Below are 15,716 nucleotides of genomic sequence, written 5' to 3' on the forward strand. Positions count from 1 at the left end.
ACATTGGCTTCTCTCAGAAAGAAACAGCAGAAAAGCATTGTTTTATTTTATATTTTTGTGTTTTACTTTGTTTACAAGTACATGGTCAAAATTCTGAAATGATTATGAGCACTTGAGTAGTTCTCTCACAGATGACATCAAACAGTTGTCATAAAAAACATGAAACTTCTGTCAACTATAACTGTTTCACTCTATTTGAGAGTGATAATATATTTTATTTTCAATTGACACACACACACACACACACACAATCACTTTAGTCACAATGGGTAAGAGAACAATGTGTGTGTAATTTAACAGAGCCTGCTTTTACTACTATGCTTACTTTAAAACAGAAATATTTTGTTTGGAGAATTTGGATATTTTCAGTTAGCATGAAGAGTTGAGGTGATGTCACAGGTTCAAGTGCGCTTGTGCAAATGGACCTCAGAGGAAGTAAACTTTAAAAAAAACAACAGCTTTGCAGCCAATTAGCTGCAACTAACAAGGCACACAGCTCGTTTAAAGGAGTTTTCCTTACTTGGAAAAAGTACGCTGTAAATTCTGTCCCTTGCAATTTATTTTCCCAATGAGTCATCAACTACTGACTAAGTGGTTTTCTTCATTTCAGTTGCTTCAATGCAGACATTTTTGCATGCTTTTTAAATAAAAGACTTTTACCTTAGTTATGCCAATGTTTAGGAAAGATGTAACAATTTTAATGGAATGGATCGCGAGTAAACTGAAAGTGCCATATCAGAAAGGTTCCAAACAAATGATGTCCAAACCATTTTCTCCAGAATTTTTGTCTTCGTAAAGAATGCAAGCCACATACATTGATTTAATATTATATGACAAGAAACAAGAACTGACATGAGCATACACTTGTGTAGCAACTTGTTCAAATTCAGACATTCTGACCCAAGACAAATTTAAGAATTTTGTACAGTTTGAAAATTAAGGAATTACTCCTGATCTATTAAATTTAAGTAATGTGTTTACATTTCATTTAGATCAGATCCAGCAACTACGTACTTGGCAGTGGCATTGTTTCATAAGTGTACAAAATTAACATTGACATGGAGACACAAATGTTGTGGAGAGAAAGATGTAATTACAAAATTGCTACATTTCACACTTATGCAGTGACTATTCAACAACTTAAATTTATGCTGTATCTCTAACATGGTCAAATGTCCCAAGCTACTAACAGGAGTCATGCCAAAATTTTACATTGACAAGGAGGTACTAGTGCAGATTCAAACATACAAATAAGGAAGAAGAGTAAGCCACTCAGCCATTAAATAAGATCACGGCCAATCTGATTTTAACTTCAACTCTGTTCCCACTAATCCCGATAATCTTTATCTCCTTGGTATTGGACTCCTCATCGAAGCCATGGAGGGTCCAGTAGACTGCAAAGTGGCAAACGTAACACTCCTGTTTAAGAAGGGAGGGAGAGGAAACTATGGGCCAGTTATTCCACCCAGTTGTTAAGGATAAGACTGCAGAGTACTCGGAAGTGCATGATAGAATAGGGTGGAGTCAGCACAACTTTGCCTAGGCGAGATCAGGCCTGAAAAGTCTGTTAGCATTCTTTGAGGAATTGATGAGCAAGTATGACAAAGGAGAGCCCATGTGACATGTTCAGAGTTCAAGAAGGCCTTTGACATAGGACACATGGTGTTTGGGTAAGGTGTTGGCATGGATAGAGGATTGACTGACTCAAAGCTGAAAGTAGTGACAAAGGGGTCTTTTTCAGGATGGCAGTTGACGACTATTGGAATTCCATAGGGATCTGTCTTGGGACCACACTAGTGACATTATACATTAATCATCTTGGATGATGGAACTGAGGGCATTGTTGCAGATGACACAGGTGGTCAATGGAGGGACAGATAGCTTTGAGGAAATGGGGAGGCTCCTGAAGGATTTGGACATGCTAGGGGAGTGGGCAACTAAGTGGGAGATGGAATACAACATGACAAAGTGATGTTGATTTTGGAAGGAAGAGGTGTAAATTATTTTCTACACTGGGAAAGGCTTCAGAAATGTGAAACACAAAGGAACTTGGGAGTCCTAGTTCAGAATTCTCTTCAGGTTAATATGCAGGTTCAGTTGGCCGTGAGGAAGGCAATTGCCATGTTGGCATTCATTTCAAAAGGGCTAGAATACAAGAGTAGAGGTGTACTGCTGAGGCTATGTAGGCTCGTCAGCAGTTTTGGATCCCGTATCTAAAGAAGCATGTGCTAGCACTGGAGAGGGTCTCGAGGTATTCACAACTATGATCCCAGGGCTGAAGGGCTTGTCATATGAGGAACGGTTGGGGGCTCTGGATCTGTACTCAGAGTTTAGAAGGATGAGGGGGATTTGATTGTAGCTGACAGGATACCAGGAGGCCTGGATACAGTGGACATGGAGAAGGTGTTTCCACCAGTTGGAGAGACAAGGAACCGGGGGCACAGCCTCAAAGTGTACAGATGACCTTTTAGAACTGAGATGAGGAGGAATTCCTTCAGCCATGGGGTGGTGTTGCAGTGCAGTCATTGCTGCAGAGGGCTGTGGAGGCCAAGTCATTGAGTGCATTTAAGATAGAGACAGATCGGGTCTTACTAAGGGGAACAAGGGTTACAGGGTTAAGGCAGGAGAATGGAGTTGAGAAATGATCAAACGGCAGAGCAGAACTCAATGGACTGAGTGGCCTAATTCTGGACTTAGATTCTTGAATACAAGTAAGATATATTTACCTCAGCCTTTAAAATAATGAAAAAATTCTGCACTCTCTGCCTTTTGAAGCATTGTCTCAGAGAGAAAGAAAATCTTTTTCTCCCTCAGTCCTGGCTTAAGTAGGTGACTCCTTGTTTTGAAATTACAACCCCTAGTTCTAGATCCTCCCACCAGGAGAATCAGAGTTAGAGATCTACAGCACAGAAAAAAGGACCTTTGGCCCATCAAGTTTGTGTCAGTCAAAAACAACCACCTAACTATTCTAATCCCACCTTCCAGCACTTGGCCCACAGGCTCTTATGCATTGGCACTGCAAATGGATTTCAAAATATTTAAGAATTATGAGGATTTCTCTCTCTTGATGGGCAGAATTCCAGATTTGCAACACACTCTGGACTTTTCCTCACCTCCCTCTCAACTTCATACCCAATCGCTTGAAATCTATGCTCACTGGCCATTATCGCTCCAAGAAGGGAGAAATTTCTTCCTGTCGACCCTCTCTATGCCCTTCATGGTTTTATACATCTCAATCATGTCCCATCCTCAGATTCCTTCATATCAAAGAAAAACACTCACTTTGTCCAATGTCTCTTCATAACTAAAACTCTTCAGCCCAGGCAACATCTTGGGTAAATCTACTCTGCAGCCCCAACAGTGCAATCACATCTCTCGAAAATGTGGATTCCAGAACTACACAGACAATACTGTGGCTGTGAAATAACATCCCTGCTTTTAAACTCCATGCCTCACTTAATTATGACAAATATCCCATGTGCCTTCTAAATCACTTGATATACCTGTCCCATTACCTTAAGAGAGTGATGAACATGCACGTCAAAGTACCTTGGACCCTCGATATTTCCCAGGGTTCATCATGTATTCCCTTACCTTCTTTGTCCTACCCAAGTGGATCACCTCACACTTATCTGGAATGAATTCCATTTGCCACTCGTAAGCCTACCTTACAGCCTATCTCTATCCTCCTGTAATCAAAAGCTATCATGCTCACTATTTACCATCCACAAACTTCCTGATCAACTACCCTACATTCGTCTAAACCACCTATATACCATAAACAGCAAGGATTCCAACAGTGATCCTTGTGGGACACCAATGGACACAGGTTTCCTGTCACAAAACCAACCCTCAACCATCACCCTGTGCTTCCTGCCACTTCACCATTTCTGTATCCAATTATCCCAAATTCCTTCGAATTCAGAGGCTGTTACCTTCACTATCAGTCTCCCTAAGGGACCTTAAAAGTCTTGCTCAAGTTCAAGTCAACTGCAAATACATGGCCTTCTACACACTTGGTCACCTCTGAAAAATTTAATCAAGCTAATCTGACATGATCTCCCACATCCTGTGCTCATCCACCCAGTCCATTCCTCTCAGGATCTGATACGTTTCAACTAATGCATCTCTGCAACTAAATTTCAGAGGGTGCAGGCCTTGCCTTTCCTCAGAAGTCAATTTGCTCATTTTAAGCATTCGCATAGTAAATTTTCTCTGAACTATTTCAAATGCATTAACACCCTCCTGTGTCAAGACTAAACACAGTCCTCCAGATGCAGCCTCACCAATGCCCAGCATAACTGAAGTATAACCTTCCTACTATGCAATCAAATTCTCTTTGCAACAAACTAAAACATAACATTCTGTTAGCTTTCCTGAGTATTTGCTGTACCTTCTGTGATTCATGCACCAGAACACCCAGATCTCTTTACATCCTGGCACCATTTAGATAACATGCAACGTTTTATTCTTTCCGCCAGAATGGATATTTCACACTTTCCCACATTGTACTGTAGTTGCCAGATCTTTGCCCACTCCTTAGCCCTCCTCGCAACTCATTTTCCCTACTAGCTTTTATTAACAACAGATTTAGCTACAATTCCTTCATCCAAATCATTTCCATAAATTGTGAAGAGTTGAGAACACAGCACCAACCCATGGCACACCACTTGTGATATCCTACCAACCTCAAAAAAAAGACCCATTTATTCCTCATTGCTGCTTCCTGGGAGCCAGCTAATCTTCTATACATACCCATGTTACTCCCAACACCATGAGCTTTAAATTTCTGCAATAACATTTGATATGGCAACTTATCAATTCTTGAAATCTAAGCACAATACATCCACTGGCTCCCCTTGATCCAAAGCACAAGTTATTTCTTCAAATAACTCCAAACAATTGGTTAAACATCATTTCCCTTTGACTCAAACCCATTCATTTTCCATGTCATGGACAGAATTTAACTGGGCAATTTTCAACTGGCCTACCCAAGACCTCCAATGACCCTGAACCTATGCCTCCAGAGCACAGATCAAGGCATCTACTGTTCCCCTTGCAAGAATCACTGGGAAACCATTGTTCAAGGTCACATTGAGTGCAGGGGAAATGCCAGGAGCAATATCAGAAATATCTAACATGAGGTGCCAATCAGGTGAAACAAAACATGCCCAATAGTGGAATCAACATGTGATTAAGTTAATCCCACAACCAATGGATCAGATCCAGGCAAAGAGGGGCATGAAACAACTCAGTAGATCTGCAAGTACAACCAAACTTGCTTTAAATGAGAGAATTTTTAAAATTTTTGTACAATAATTACAAAGTTCATATTTCTTAACTAAGACAATGTTTAATGGTTTGGCTGTGTAGCTTCTCAACTTTATTACGCATTCAATGAGAAATGAGATCATTTCAGCTTGGTAAACATTCATAGAAGTTAATCCATGATGCAGGGTTTATTTAAAAACCTCCTCAAACCACAATTTTTAATCGAGACATGTTCAAAACCAATTTTAAGCAGACTTCTGGATTTCTCCCACGAAGAAAAATAGATGATTTTGAAGTAATAAAAAATGTGTAGTAGCTTTGTTATCTGTACAAGCAAAGTTGAAAACGGCCTTTTGACAATTTACAAGTACCCACTCTATTCACAACAGAATTTTGCCAAAGCCTTCGAGATTTTGACCTCTAGTTTTACGGGAAGTCAGCTGAAGTTATCACCGAGACAAACTGAAGATAAACAGGCCGAAGGGCCTTTTTCTCTGTTGGTAAACCACAATAACTCAAGCAAATGGACAAAGTAAATGCGAACACATTGGTAAACTGCAATCACTGCATATACTCAATTAAAGATCTATCTTCAACTGGTTGTGTCAAGGTTAGAGGTCAAAGTATTGTACAAAAATGTAATTTCAGAACACAGTCCGTATGAGCCTGCACTACCACTAAACAAGGTCATGGCTGATTGATAACTCCACATTCCTGCCTACCCACTATGACCTTTGACCTGCTTCGTTACCAAGAATCCATCTATCTCTGCCTTAATATTCTAAGGATTTGTTTACACTGCCTTTTTAGGAACGGGGTTCCAGAGGCTCAAGACCCTCAAAAATATAATGCTGTTTATTCCTACCTTAAGTAGTCAGAGCTTAGAAATATTGTGGCAAGTAACACCTGTCTTGACTCCCCATAGCCTGTCCACCATCTACAAGGCCCAAGTCAGGTGAATGCTCCCTATTTGCCTGGATGGGTGCAGCTCCAACACCACTCAGGCAGCTTGACAACATCCAGAACAAAGCATCCTATGCTACTGGCACATTTACAAACATCAACTTCCTCCTCCACCAACGCTCTGTAGCATCACTGTGTACTGCAGAAATATACCCAAGTTCCTCAGGCAACACCTTCCAACATGTGCCATGACGCCTTCCAGCGAGGAGAAGGACAGCAGAAACATGGGAACACCACTACCTCTAAGTTCCCCTCTAAGTCACTCACCATCCTTACTTAAAAATACATTGCCATTTTTTTTCACTGTCACTAGGTCAAAATTCTGGAATTCCCTCTGTCAGGGCATTATGGATCAACCGACAGCATGTCTGGACTGCAGCAGTTCGAGAGGGCAGCTTACCACCACTTTCTAAAGGGTAACTAGGGACATTCAATACATGCTGGCCAGCTCACAACACACAGGTCCCACCAGTGAATAAAAATCAGCAGCAGCCTATTTTTTTCAGCATAGACCCCTAGTTCTCAATTCTCCCACAACAGGAGTCATCCATTCTTAAATCCAGCTTTCAGGACCTTTCAGGATCTGGTGCATTTAATAAAACTTTCTTACTTTTGTATACTCCAGCCTGTCTAGCCTGTCCAGCCTTTTCTCAAAACATGCATTCCACTTATCAAACTAGAAATCTTTCACTGAATCTCTTTCCATGTACTTCCAACCTTCCCCAAACAGCATGACCAAAATTGCGCACAGTACTTGAGATGTACAAGCCCTGCATAATTGAATATAATCTTCTGAACTCTGTGCTCAATTTTCTTCACAATAAAACATCACATTCTATTAGCTTTCCTGATAACAGTTAGCATGCAGGTATAACACGCAAAGATTCCAGCTGATGTTATTACTAAATAAGTCAGATCCCTGACAGGTACTGAGCATGAAAGATCTTATTTTGATTGGCTTTCATTTTCACAGTCTCTTACTGAAACTTCAGCATAAAATGCTGCAAATTTTGCTTTACCAAACAGAAATTTAACAAAATAAGACAAGCTAAAATATAATAAACCAAACCATCTACTGCAAATTCCAACATTGAAACCACAAAGTAAAAGTATACTCCCATTATTCACACAACACTCGTTTCTAAGTTGAAAGGAAGCAACAAGCTTTTTAGTACCAGAAAAACACCCTTCATAGAATACTCAAAATGCCACTCATAATTTCTCACCAGAGGTCCTGAATCTAACATCTCTGTATGTTTAAAATCACTTGTGACTTCAATGTTTAGATTGGAACTGTAGATAGCTCCAGGACGAAGTTATCATACACCTGACTAAATACACACAGCTTGAAGTTACCTCTTCAGAGTTTTATCCGAACACTTCTGGTCTGGGACTAACCCTAACATTTCACTCAAGGGAAACCAAGTTCACAATATGTCCTTCCCTTCTCAGAAGCACTGTTCTTTCCTGTCATCTTACTCCAAGGACTTCATAGGACTGCTCCAAACTTCAAGTAACAACTGAAATAAAAACCTCTCTAAGCTTACAAAAAACCAACTCTCCTGTATTTTCAACTGGAGCTTGTTCATCTTGTTTGGTTGCAAGACACCAGTGGTGTTCACAAGAAGTCAAGAACTCCAAAGCGAAGCCTCAAATTGTATTTTTAAATAAATTAATATGATCACAGAAATACTTGCATGTAAGTTATTAACTTCAGACACACAGAAAACCCACAAAGTTACTTACTCAAAAACTATGAACGCAACAATTCAACTCAAGGTTAGCTACTGCTATCAAGTGATGAATAGTGGTACTGAAAAAGGTAGCTAAACAAGGAGTCAAAATTTTACATTGCCTGGGACAGTCTGAGAAAAATGGCCAGGTGTTTCTTTTGAAAAGATTTTGACCCAATCACCATTTTGGAACAGCCTTGACCAAAGTCAAAAATGACTTGCGACATGACTAAGGGCCCCCCACATCCCCCACCATTTATCTGCAGCTTTTAAACTGTTTGATCACACTATATTACAATGCTTCCCCATCATCAAACAGTATGGGACAGCATGAGTCTGGGGTTCATTCTCATAATTCATTTGTCACCAGAGAATCATCACTCCTGCCCCTACTCCTGCAGAGTTCTCTCTGGCGTATACCAAGCATTCTCCTTGCTCCCCCACTCAGTCTACATCATGCCTCTTGCCATCATTCTATATAATAGCTTTAGTTTTCAAGTGTACACTGACTGCACAGGTTTATGCCTCACCAATGACCACACACCAAACTGGTCTCTAAACTGAGGCAATTCATCAAAAGTCATATATTGGCTCAAAGTAGTCTTTCCAATTCAAGTGGAACCACACTGAGGTTCGTGGCAGTTACACAAGACACAAAGAAGTGAAGGTTCTGAACAGGCCACTAGCATGCTGGCCTGGGAAACAACTTCAAAGTTGTGCCACATTTTTTAAAAGAGATCAAGATTGACACATATTGTTGGAAAGAGCAGGAAGCAGCTAGCCAAAATTAGAAGTAGCACCGGGCAGACAATACCGAGAGCCAAATTTGAACCGTCATTTATTTGACTGATCATGAAATTTCTTTATTAGAAACCTTCCCACATTCATCATTAATACAAGAAATTGCATACCCACGAGAGCAGCAAACAATCGACTGCAATGAAGAATAAGATTTTGCAGATGAAAATTAAGTAATGCAATTTCAAATTGGACCATTATGGAAACCCAAGAATAGACTACTGATATTTATTTAGACAAGCAAACTCAACTCACTGACCAGTTTTAACTGGTATAAGTAAACATACACCCCAGCATTGATTTGCATAACATGTGCTGTCAGAAGACACTAAAAATCAATCTACTAGGTTAGTAACCAGTTACGCAGGTCAGGCAGCATCCAGGGAACAGGAGAATCGACGTTTCGGGCATAAGTCCTTCTTCAGGACATTTCGGGCATAAGCCCTTCTTGGGCTTATGCCCGAAATGTCCTGAAGAAGGGCTTATGCCCGAAACGTCGATTCTCCTGTTCCCTGGATGCTGCCTGACCTGCTTCGCTTTTCCAGCAACACATTTTTAGCTCTGATCTCCAGCATCTGCAGACCTCACTTTCTCCTCCTAGTAACCAGTTACACAGTGATTTGGTTTCAGGCTAGGTTCAGATATTTAAAATTGTTCCAGCATTAATCATGACCACTGGGTATGCCAAAATAATTTACCATGTGTTTAAAGATTAATGCAGACAACTAATTCAGAAGTGTCAGTGGAGTTCACCATCTGGCACACTTGCCATACAGATACACACAGTGCCCCGTTCTTTACTAACAGAAAGAACATGTACACATACTGCCTGTTTCAGTGTAACAAAACAGGTGACAGTCTCTCATTTCTCAAGGCAACATCTTGACCAATAGGAGCCAATATGTCTTATTTAAGATCTAAAGTGTGATATTAAATGTCAGTCATGAATGGGCACATTCTCCATACCAAAGCCGACAACAGAGTCCTGTTGTTAAACAATTAGGACTCCCTCTTACAATAAATATATTGTTTTCTTTTTATGATGGTATTCCTTGCAATTTGTCTTGATGGGTGCTAAACAGAGAGCTTTGATAAAATATACTGAAAACAACAAATGCTGAAATCCCAACAGCATCCATGGGACGACAGCAAGTGAACGTTTCAGGGTTTTGAGGGGGGGGGGTGGATGGAGGAAGAGGCAGTGATGTTGGAGTAATGGGTGTAGAGTGCTGGTGGAGAAAAGATGTTGATAGCTCTGATTAAGTGATAGGAATACAAGAATGGCAGAACAGTAGTCCAAACTATAGCATAAATGCTGACCCTTCCACACTTCACTTCTAGACTCGAAACATTTGCTTGCTCTCTCTGTAGATGCTGGCTGACCTGTTATCTCCAGCACTTGTTGCTTTCAGTAAAGATTACAGCGTCTGCCGTAATTTGCTCTGATAAAATTTCATCAACAATACTCACAAAAAAATTGTGAACAATCATTCCAAAACAATCACTTCCATATTTAGCTTGCAAAAAGTGTTCTACGTTGGTTCGAAAACCTCTCATCCAGATAAACTAACATTAGAACACAAAATGACTCAGTGCCTTTTAAAAAAAAATCCATTTCAATAATACCAATGTACTTTGGCACAACATCGCGCCACCAACATAGGTTTTCTAACCAGCAGCTTAACTTGCATAGTATTTATACTTGCCTCATCTGCTCTTCAATTTTAAACATGTTCTCAAGTGCCTGTGGCGCTGACTCTGTTTGCCTAATTCTGCAAATGGAAGTATTCAGTTGCTTATTCTGTTGATCACTAATTCCTAAATTCAAGTGCCAGTAAGAAACAGTGATAAGGAAATTAGGTCAAGGTGGCCACAAGACTTGCATTATCACCACTAGTATGGTTTTAAACACCAGTGCAGCAAACGATTTGCAAAATCTATGTGATAGCTTTACCCTGTTTAAAATCATGGAATATCTACTCTTTATTAACTACGAGTGGCACTGAAATGCGATTTTTTACTTCAGATTTTCAGTGTAAATGAGAAAAAATACTTTTCCATAGCAACTCAAACAGAAACTTTGCCAAGTTGAATGACAAAGAGCTTTACAATTCAGGTCATGTTACATTAACACCCTCAAGCATTAGGTTTCTAGTGAGAAATTTCAAGTTATTCTGTGGGATATTAGCTCTCCTGAAGAGATCATTGCTCACTGCATATTGCGCAACTTGCAAACTGGCTAATGACTGCTACACTCAACTGAAAATTTCTCAATCAAAATTAAATTACACTGGCAAGACAAAGTCATTTTGTCAACTTGCCAACCAATCAGCATTCTTTGTCTGCATTGTATTTTGAGATTTCAAATGGAGCATTCTTGTGTTTATCCTGATGAGCATAAGATAGGCGAAGATTCAGCCACACTTCCCTCTTCAATAGACAGGCAGAGGCTAGAAGAACACAGCAAACCAGGCAGCATCATGAGGTGGAGAAGTCAATGCTTTAGGTGTAACACATCTTTAGGACTGGGGCCTCCCCATTGCCGAATCCCTTCCCAACCCCTTGCCACCGCTCCCTGCCACCAACCGGATTTGTTCCTCCCATTGACCAACCAGGTCGTACCCTCTGCCTATCTTCACCAATCCCCACTTTGCCATCCTGTCCCTGCCACCCCCTTTATCTACAGCTCCATCCACACCCAGAGTCCTGAAGGGTTACACCCATAACATCGACTTGACTACCTCCTGATACTGCCTGGCTTGCTGTGTTCTTCCAGCCTCCTGCTTGTCTAATTTGAATTCCAGCATCTGCAATTTTTTTTTTGGCTCTTCAGCAATATGCTAATCTTAAGCAGCCACATTTACCAGGATTTACATGTTTACATGGACCCCATCAATGGAGTCTAGCCTGCAAACACCATCACTGATGCATCAAATGGATTACTTTGAATAAAATATAATTTGACAGGTGATAGGTCCACATTTCACTTCTCAAACTTTCAGTAAAATTAACAAACTTCCGATAAGCTAGTTTGACAAGTCTCCCCTTGATGACTGGCTTTCCAGTATATTCAGAATCATGTCCTAAAATTATTGATTGTATTATTTCCAAGTTATTTCTACCGATTCCACAATGCAGCATATAAATTTGCCTCACTGAAATTACAACTAACCTTCATCAAAACTATATTCCAGTTTTGGATGGAAGGTGTCAATGTACCCAGCTCAATCACAAACTCTTTTATTGAGGGTTCTTGGAACTGGAAATATTCAGAATCCTCCACGTTATCCTTTAAGTGGAAAAGGTGGCTGCATCTCCTGAAAACAGAGAGGGGGCCAGGTAAAGGCTAGTCATCAAGTGCTGCAATGGACTCATGTCCTGTGTACACAACCTCTTCACTGATTCCAGCCTCTGAAATTAGACCAAGCAGGCTTCTTTATAATATTGCTGACTTAGTTTTTAGAAGCAGCTTCCAACTCAAGAGAAAGATAAGCAGTTTTTGGATATCAAGATTTTAGATAAGGTACCAAAATTAGCAAACAAATTGCAAACTATATTGTGACATCTCCCTCAACAGCTATGTGGTCAGCCATCCATATTCCAATAACTCATTGCAGAAATGAAATATGACATCCCCTTCATTCTAGCACCAAAACTTCACAAGATTGTATAACAGCAAAAGATGAAGGCAGAAAGAAAATTAGCTGTAATTTTAAACACATTCCTGGTGCACTTTTGATCAGTCTTTCTTAGCCTTAGTTTAGAGGGATGCCCAAAACTTGATACAATACTGCAATCTGTTGCTTAGACAGCAATTGCTTTGATTTAATGCCTCACTGAAGCATTCACTGCGTCTTAAGAGCACTAGTATATAAATTTGCGAGCTACCAGTAAAATGCAAGTAACAACGTGAAATGACAGAGACAAGTCATCTTCTCTCGAATCATTTTATTAGACTGAGGAAGAAGCCATGCAAACATTTGGAATTAAAATTCTTTTTTTTTCTGCAGCCTCAAGCAACCCAAATTTCCCAAACATACAAAAACATTATTTTTCCTTTTATCAATCTGATCTTTGCCTTTAGAACATAAAAACACCAAGCATAAAACCTTGCACATCTTTCATTCAAAATTACAAATGCAACACTATGTATAGTATTAAGCAAAAACTGAAGGCAGTGGACATTATAAAGACATTGACCCCAGAATCAATCCAAGCAATAAGATGTGTCCACTGCAGTTACAACACTAGCATCTACCTAAGGCATTCAACAAGGTTCCCCATGGGAGACTGATTAGCAAGGTTAGATCTCACGGAATACAGGGAGAACTAGCCATTTGGATACAGAACTGACTCATAGGTAGAAGACAGAGATTGGTGGTGGAGGGTTGTTTTTCAGACTGGAGGCCTGTGACCAGTGGATTGCCACAAGGATCGGTGCTGGGCCCTCTACTTTTTGTCATTTACATAAATAATTTGGATGCGAGCATAAAGAGGTACAGTTAGTAAGTTTGCAGATGACACCAAAATTGGAGGTGTAGTGGACAGCGAAGAGGGTTACCTCAGATTACAACAGGATCTTGACCAGATGGGCCAATGGGCTGAGAAGTGGCAGATGGAGTTTAATTAAGATAAATGCGAGGTGCTGCATTTTGGAAGAGCAAATCTTAGCAGGACTTATACACATAATGGTAAGGTCCTAGGGAGTGTTGCTGAACAAACAGACCTTGGAGTGCAGGTTCACAGCTCATTGAAAGTGGAATCGCAGGTAGACAGAATAGTGAAGGTGGCGTTTGGTATGCTTTCCTTTATTGGTCAGAGTATGGAGTACAGGGTTTGGGAGGTCATGTTGCAGATGTACAGGACATTGGTTAGACCACTGTTGGAATATTGCGTGCAATTCTGGTCTGCTTCCTATCGGAAAGATGTTGTGAAACTTGAAAGGGTTCAGAAAAGATTCACAAGGATGTTGCCAGGGTTGGTGGATCTGAGCTACAGGGAGAGGCTGAATAGGCTGGGGCTGTTTTCCCTGGAGCGTCGGAGACTGAGGGGTGACCTTATAGAGGTTTACAAAATTATGAAGGGCATGGATAGGATAAATTGACAAAGTCTTTTCCCTGGGGTCAGGGAGTCCAGAACTAGAGGGCATGGGTTTAGGGTGAGAGGGGAAAGATATAAAAGAGACCGAAGGGGCAACCTTTTCATGCAAAAGGTGGTACGTGTATGGAATGAACTGCCAGAGGATATGGTGGAGGCTGGTACAATTGCAACATTTAAGAGGCATTTGGATGGGTATACGAATAGGAAGGGTTTGGAGGGATATGGGCCGGGTGCTGGCAGGTGGGACTAGATTGGGTTGGGATATCTGGTCGGCATGGACGGGTTGGACCGAAGGGTCGGTTTCCATGCTGTACATCTCTATGACTCTACCTGACAATGTGGAACATTACATAGTGATGTCCAGTCTACAAAGAACTTCAGTCAAATCCCATCCAGCCAATTAGTACCCCTTCTTGTGGCAAGCAATTGAAGGTGCCATCCAGTGACAATTTCTCAGCAAGAATCTGCACCATGATTCTCAGTTCCTGACTTCATTACAACCTTGTCCAAATATGGACAGAAAAGCTCAAACCATGAATGTCCCCCTGGTTTGAATCACATGTTGCACAAAGGAATAGGTTTACTGGTGGCCCATTACCTCAGCTCCAAAAGTCATTATAGAAGCTCTATAGCATAGTGTTCTAAGTCTACAGTTGCTTCAATGACTTTCCCTCTAACATGAGGTCAAAAATAGAATAGGTTCACTCATGATTGCATAATATTCACACCATTCCCAACCTCTCAGATACTGAAGCAGCCCAGGCCCATACGCAGCAAGGTCTGGATAACATTCCTGCTCGAGATGCCAAATGGTGAGGAATATTTGTATAACACAATTGCTCTTAAATGTGATAGCTTAACCTGAAGGAGTGGCAATGAGCCTCAAATAATCACTTGGCAGCAAGTGTGGTGCAAGCTAACAGAAAGCATGAAGCGGACTGTGCATATCACCTGATGCAAATGTGGAAGGAGGTTACAGTGGCAAAATGGACCTGATCGTTCTGGGACAACACATCACCAAAATCTGACTACCAACATCATGTGGACAATGACAATGCTCCCAAGATCATCACATGAAAGAAAGTGAAGTGTATACTGATACCAGAGTGCATTTGTCAAATCTGCAGCAACAGGGAAGTGATGGCTCTGAACTAGGAAGTATGCACACAGATTTTAGATGCATGAAGGTGTCGGAATGTCTTAAGGATAGTTCCAACCCACTCTAAATAGGAAAGGGGATGGGAAAGATGCCTTAAAAGATATGCGCTTACACTTGTTTGTGGCTGATGAAACCAGACTTTGCAAGATCACCAGCTCCATGGTCAAATAAAGAAAAAAATCTAAATTATGTAAATTGCAACGTTAGAACACACATGGATAATCTCAAGATTGACTGTCCCAAGCAGAACTGCAATTACATCAATTGAACTACCAAGACTCAAAGTGAAAAACCAGAACGATTCAAGAAGAAGGGCAGCTGAATTAACACAAGCAGAAGAGTAGACCTTTTGTTTGAAAAGTAAGGCCAACAGTAATCTCGATATCTACAAAGTTGGTTTTGCCATCAAGAATAAGATCTTGGATGGTTTGCCAGAATTCTTCAACTGAATACATGAAAAGGCTCATGATGTTTCACCTGTAGCTTAGATATAATCAATATGCTAAGATCCCAGCTGAGTGTAATACTGCACAAGTTCAAGGCCAGAACAAATCCTGGCTTGTTAGATAATGTGTAATCTTTACAATCAGTTGACCAGATAGTTAGCTAAGACACGTCATCTACTGTATCCAATGCATCCAATGTGGTCTCCTCTATTGGGGAGACAGGATGATGACTTGCGGATCATTTCA

The 15,716-nt window shown here is 40.6% G+C and overlaps 1 protein-coding gene across 7 annotated transcripts in view; it reads right to left on the reverse strand.

The window, feature by feature from the left end:
* The window catches only part of dennd4c (DENN/MADD domain containing 4C), a 152,962-nt gene that overhangs the window by 113,096 nt on the left and 24,150 nt on the right, over positions 1-15,716 (reverse strand). Inside the window, exon 1 of one of the 7 annotated variants that reach the window (XM_043719130.2) lies at positions 11,938-11,956. The exons of the other annotated variants lie outside the window; for them this stretch is intronic. The gene's annotated coding sequence lies outside the window, so the exon portion shown is untranslated. Of the gene's footprint in view, positions 1-11,937; positions 11,957-15,716 lie in introns of those variants that run through there. 7 annotated transcript variants of the gene reach the window in all.

The sequence above is a fragment of the Chiloscyllium plagiosum genome, unplaced genomic scaffold (assembly GCF_037043375.1).
Source record: "Chiloscyllium plagiosum isolate Xiang-an unplaced genomic scaffold, Cpla_swu_hap1 HiC_scaffold_2, whole genome shotgun sequence".
Taxonomy (NCBI): domain Eukaryota; kingdom Metazoa; phylum Chordata; class Chondrichthyes; order Orectolobiformes; family Hemiscylliidae; genus Chiloscyllium; species Chiloscyllium plagiosum.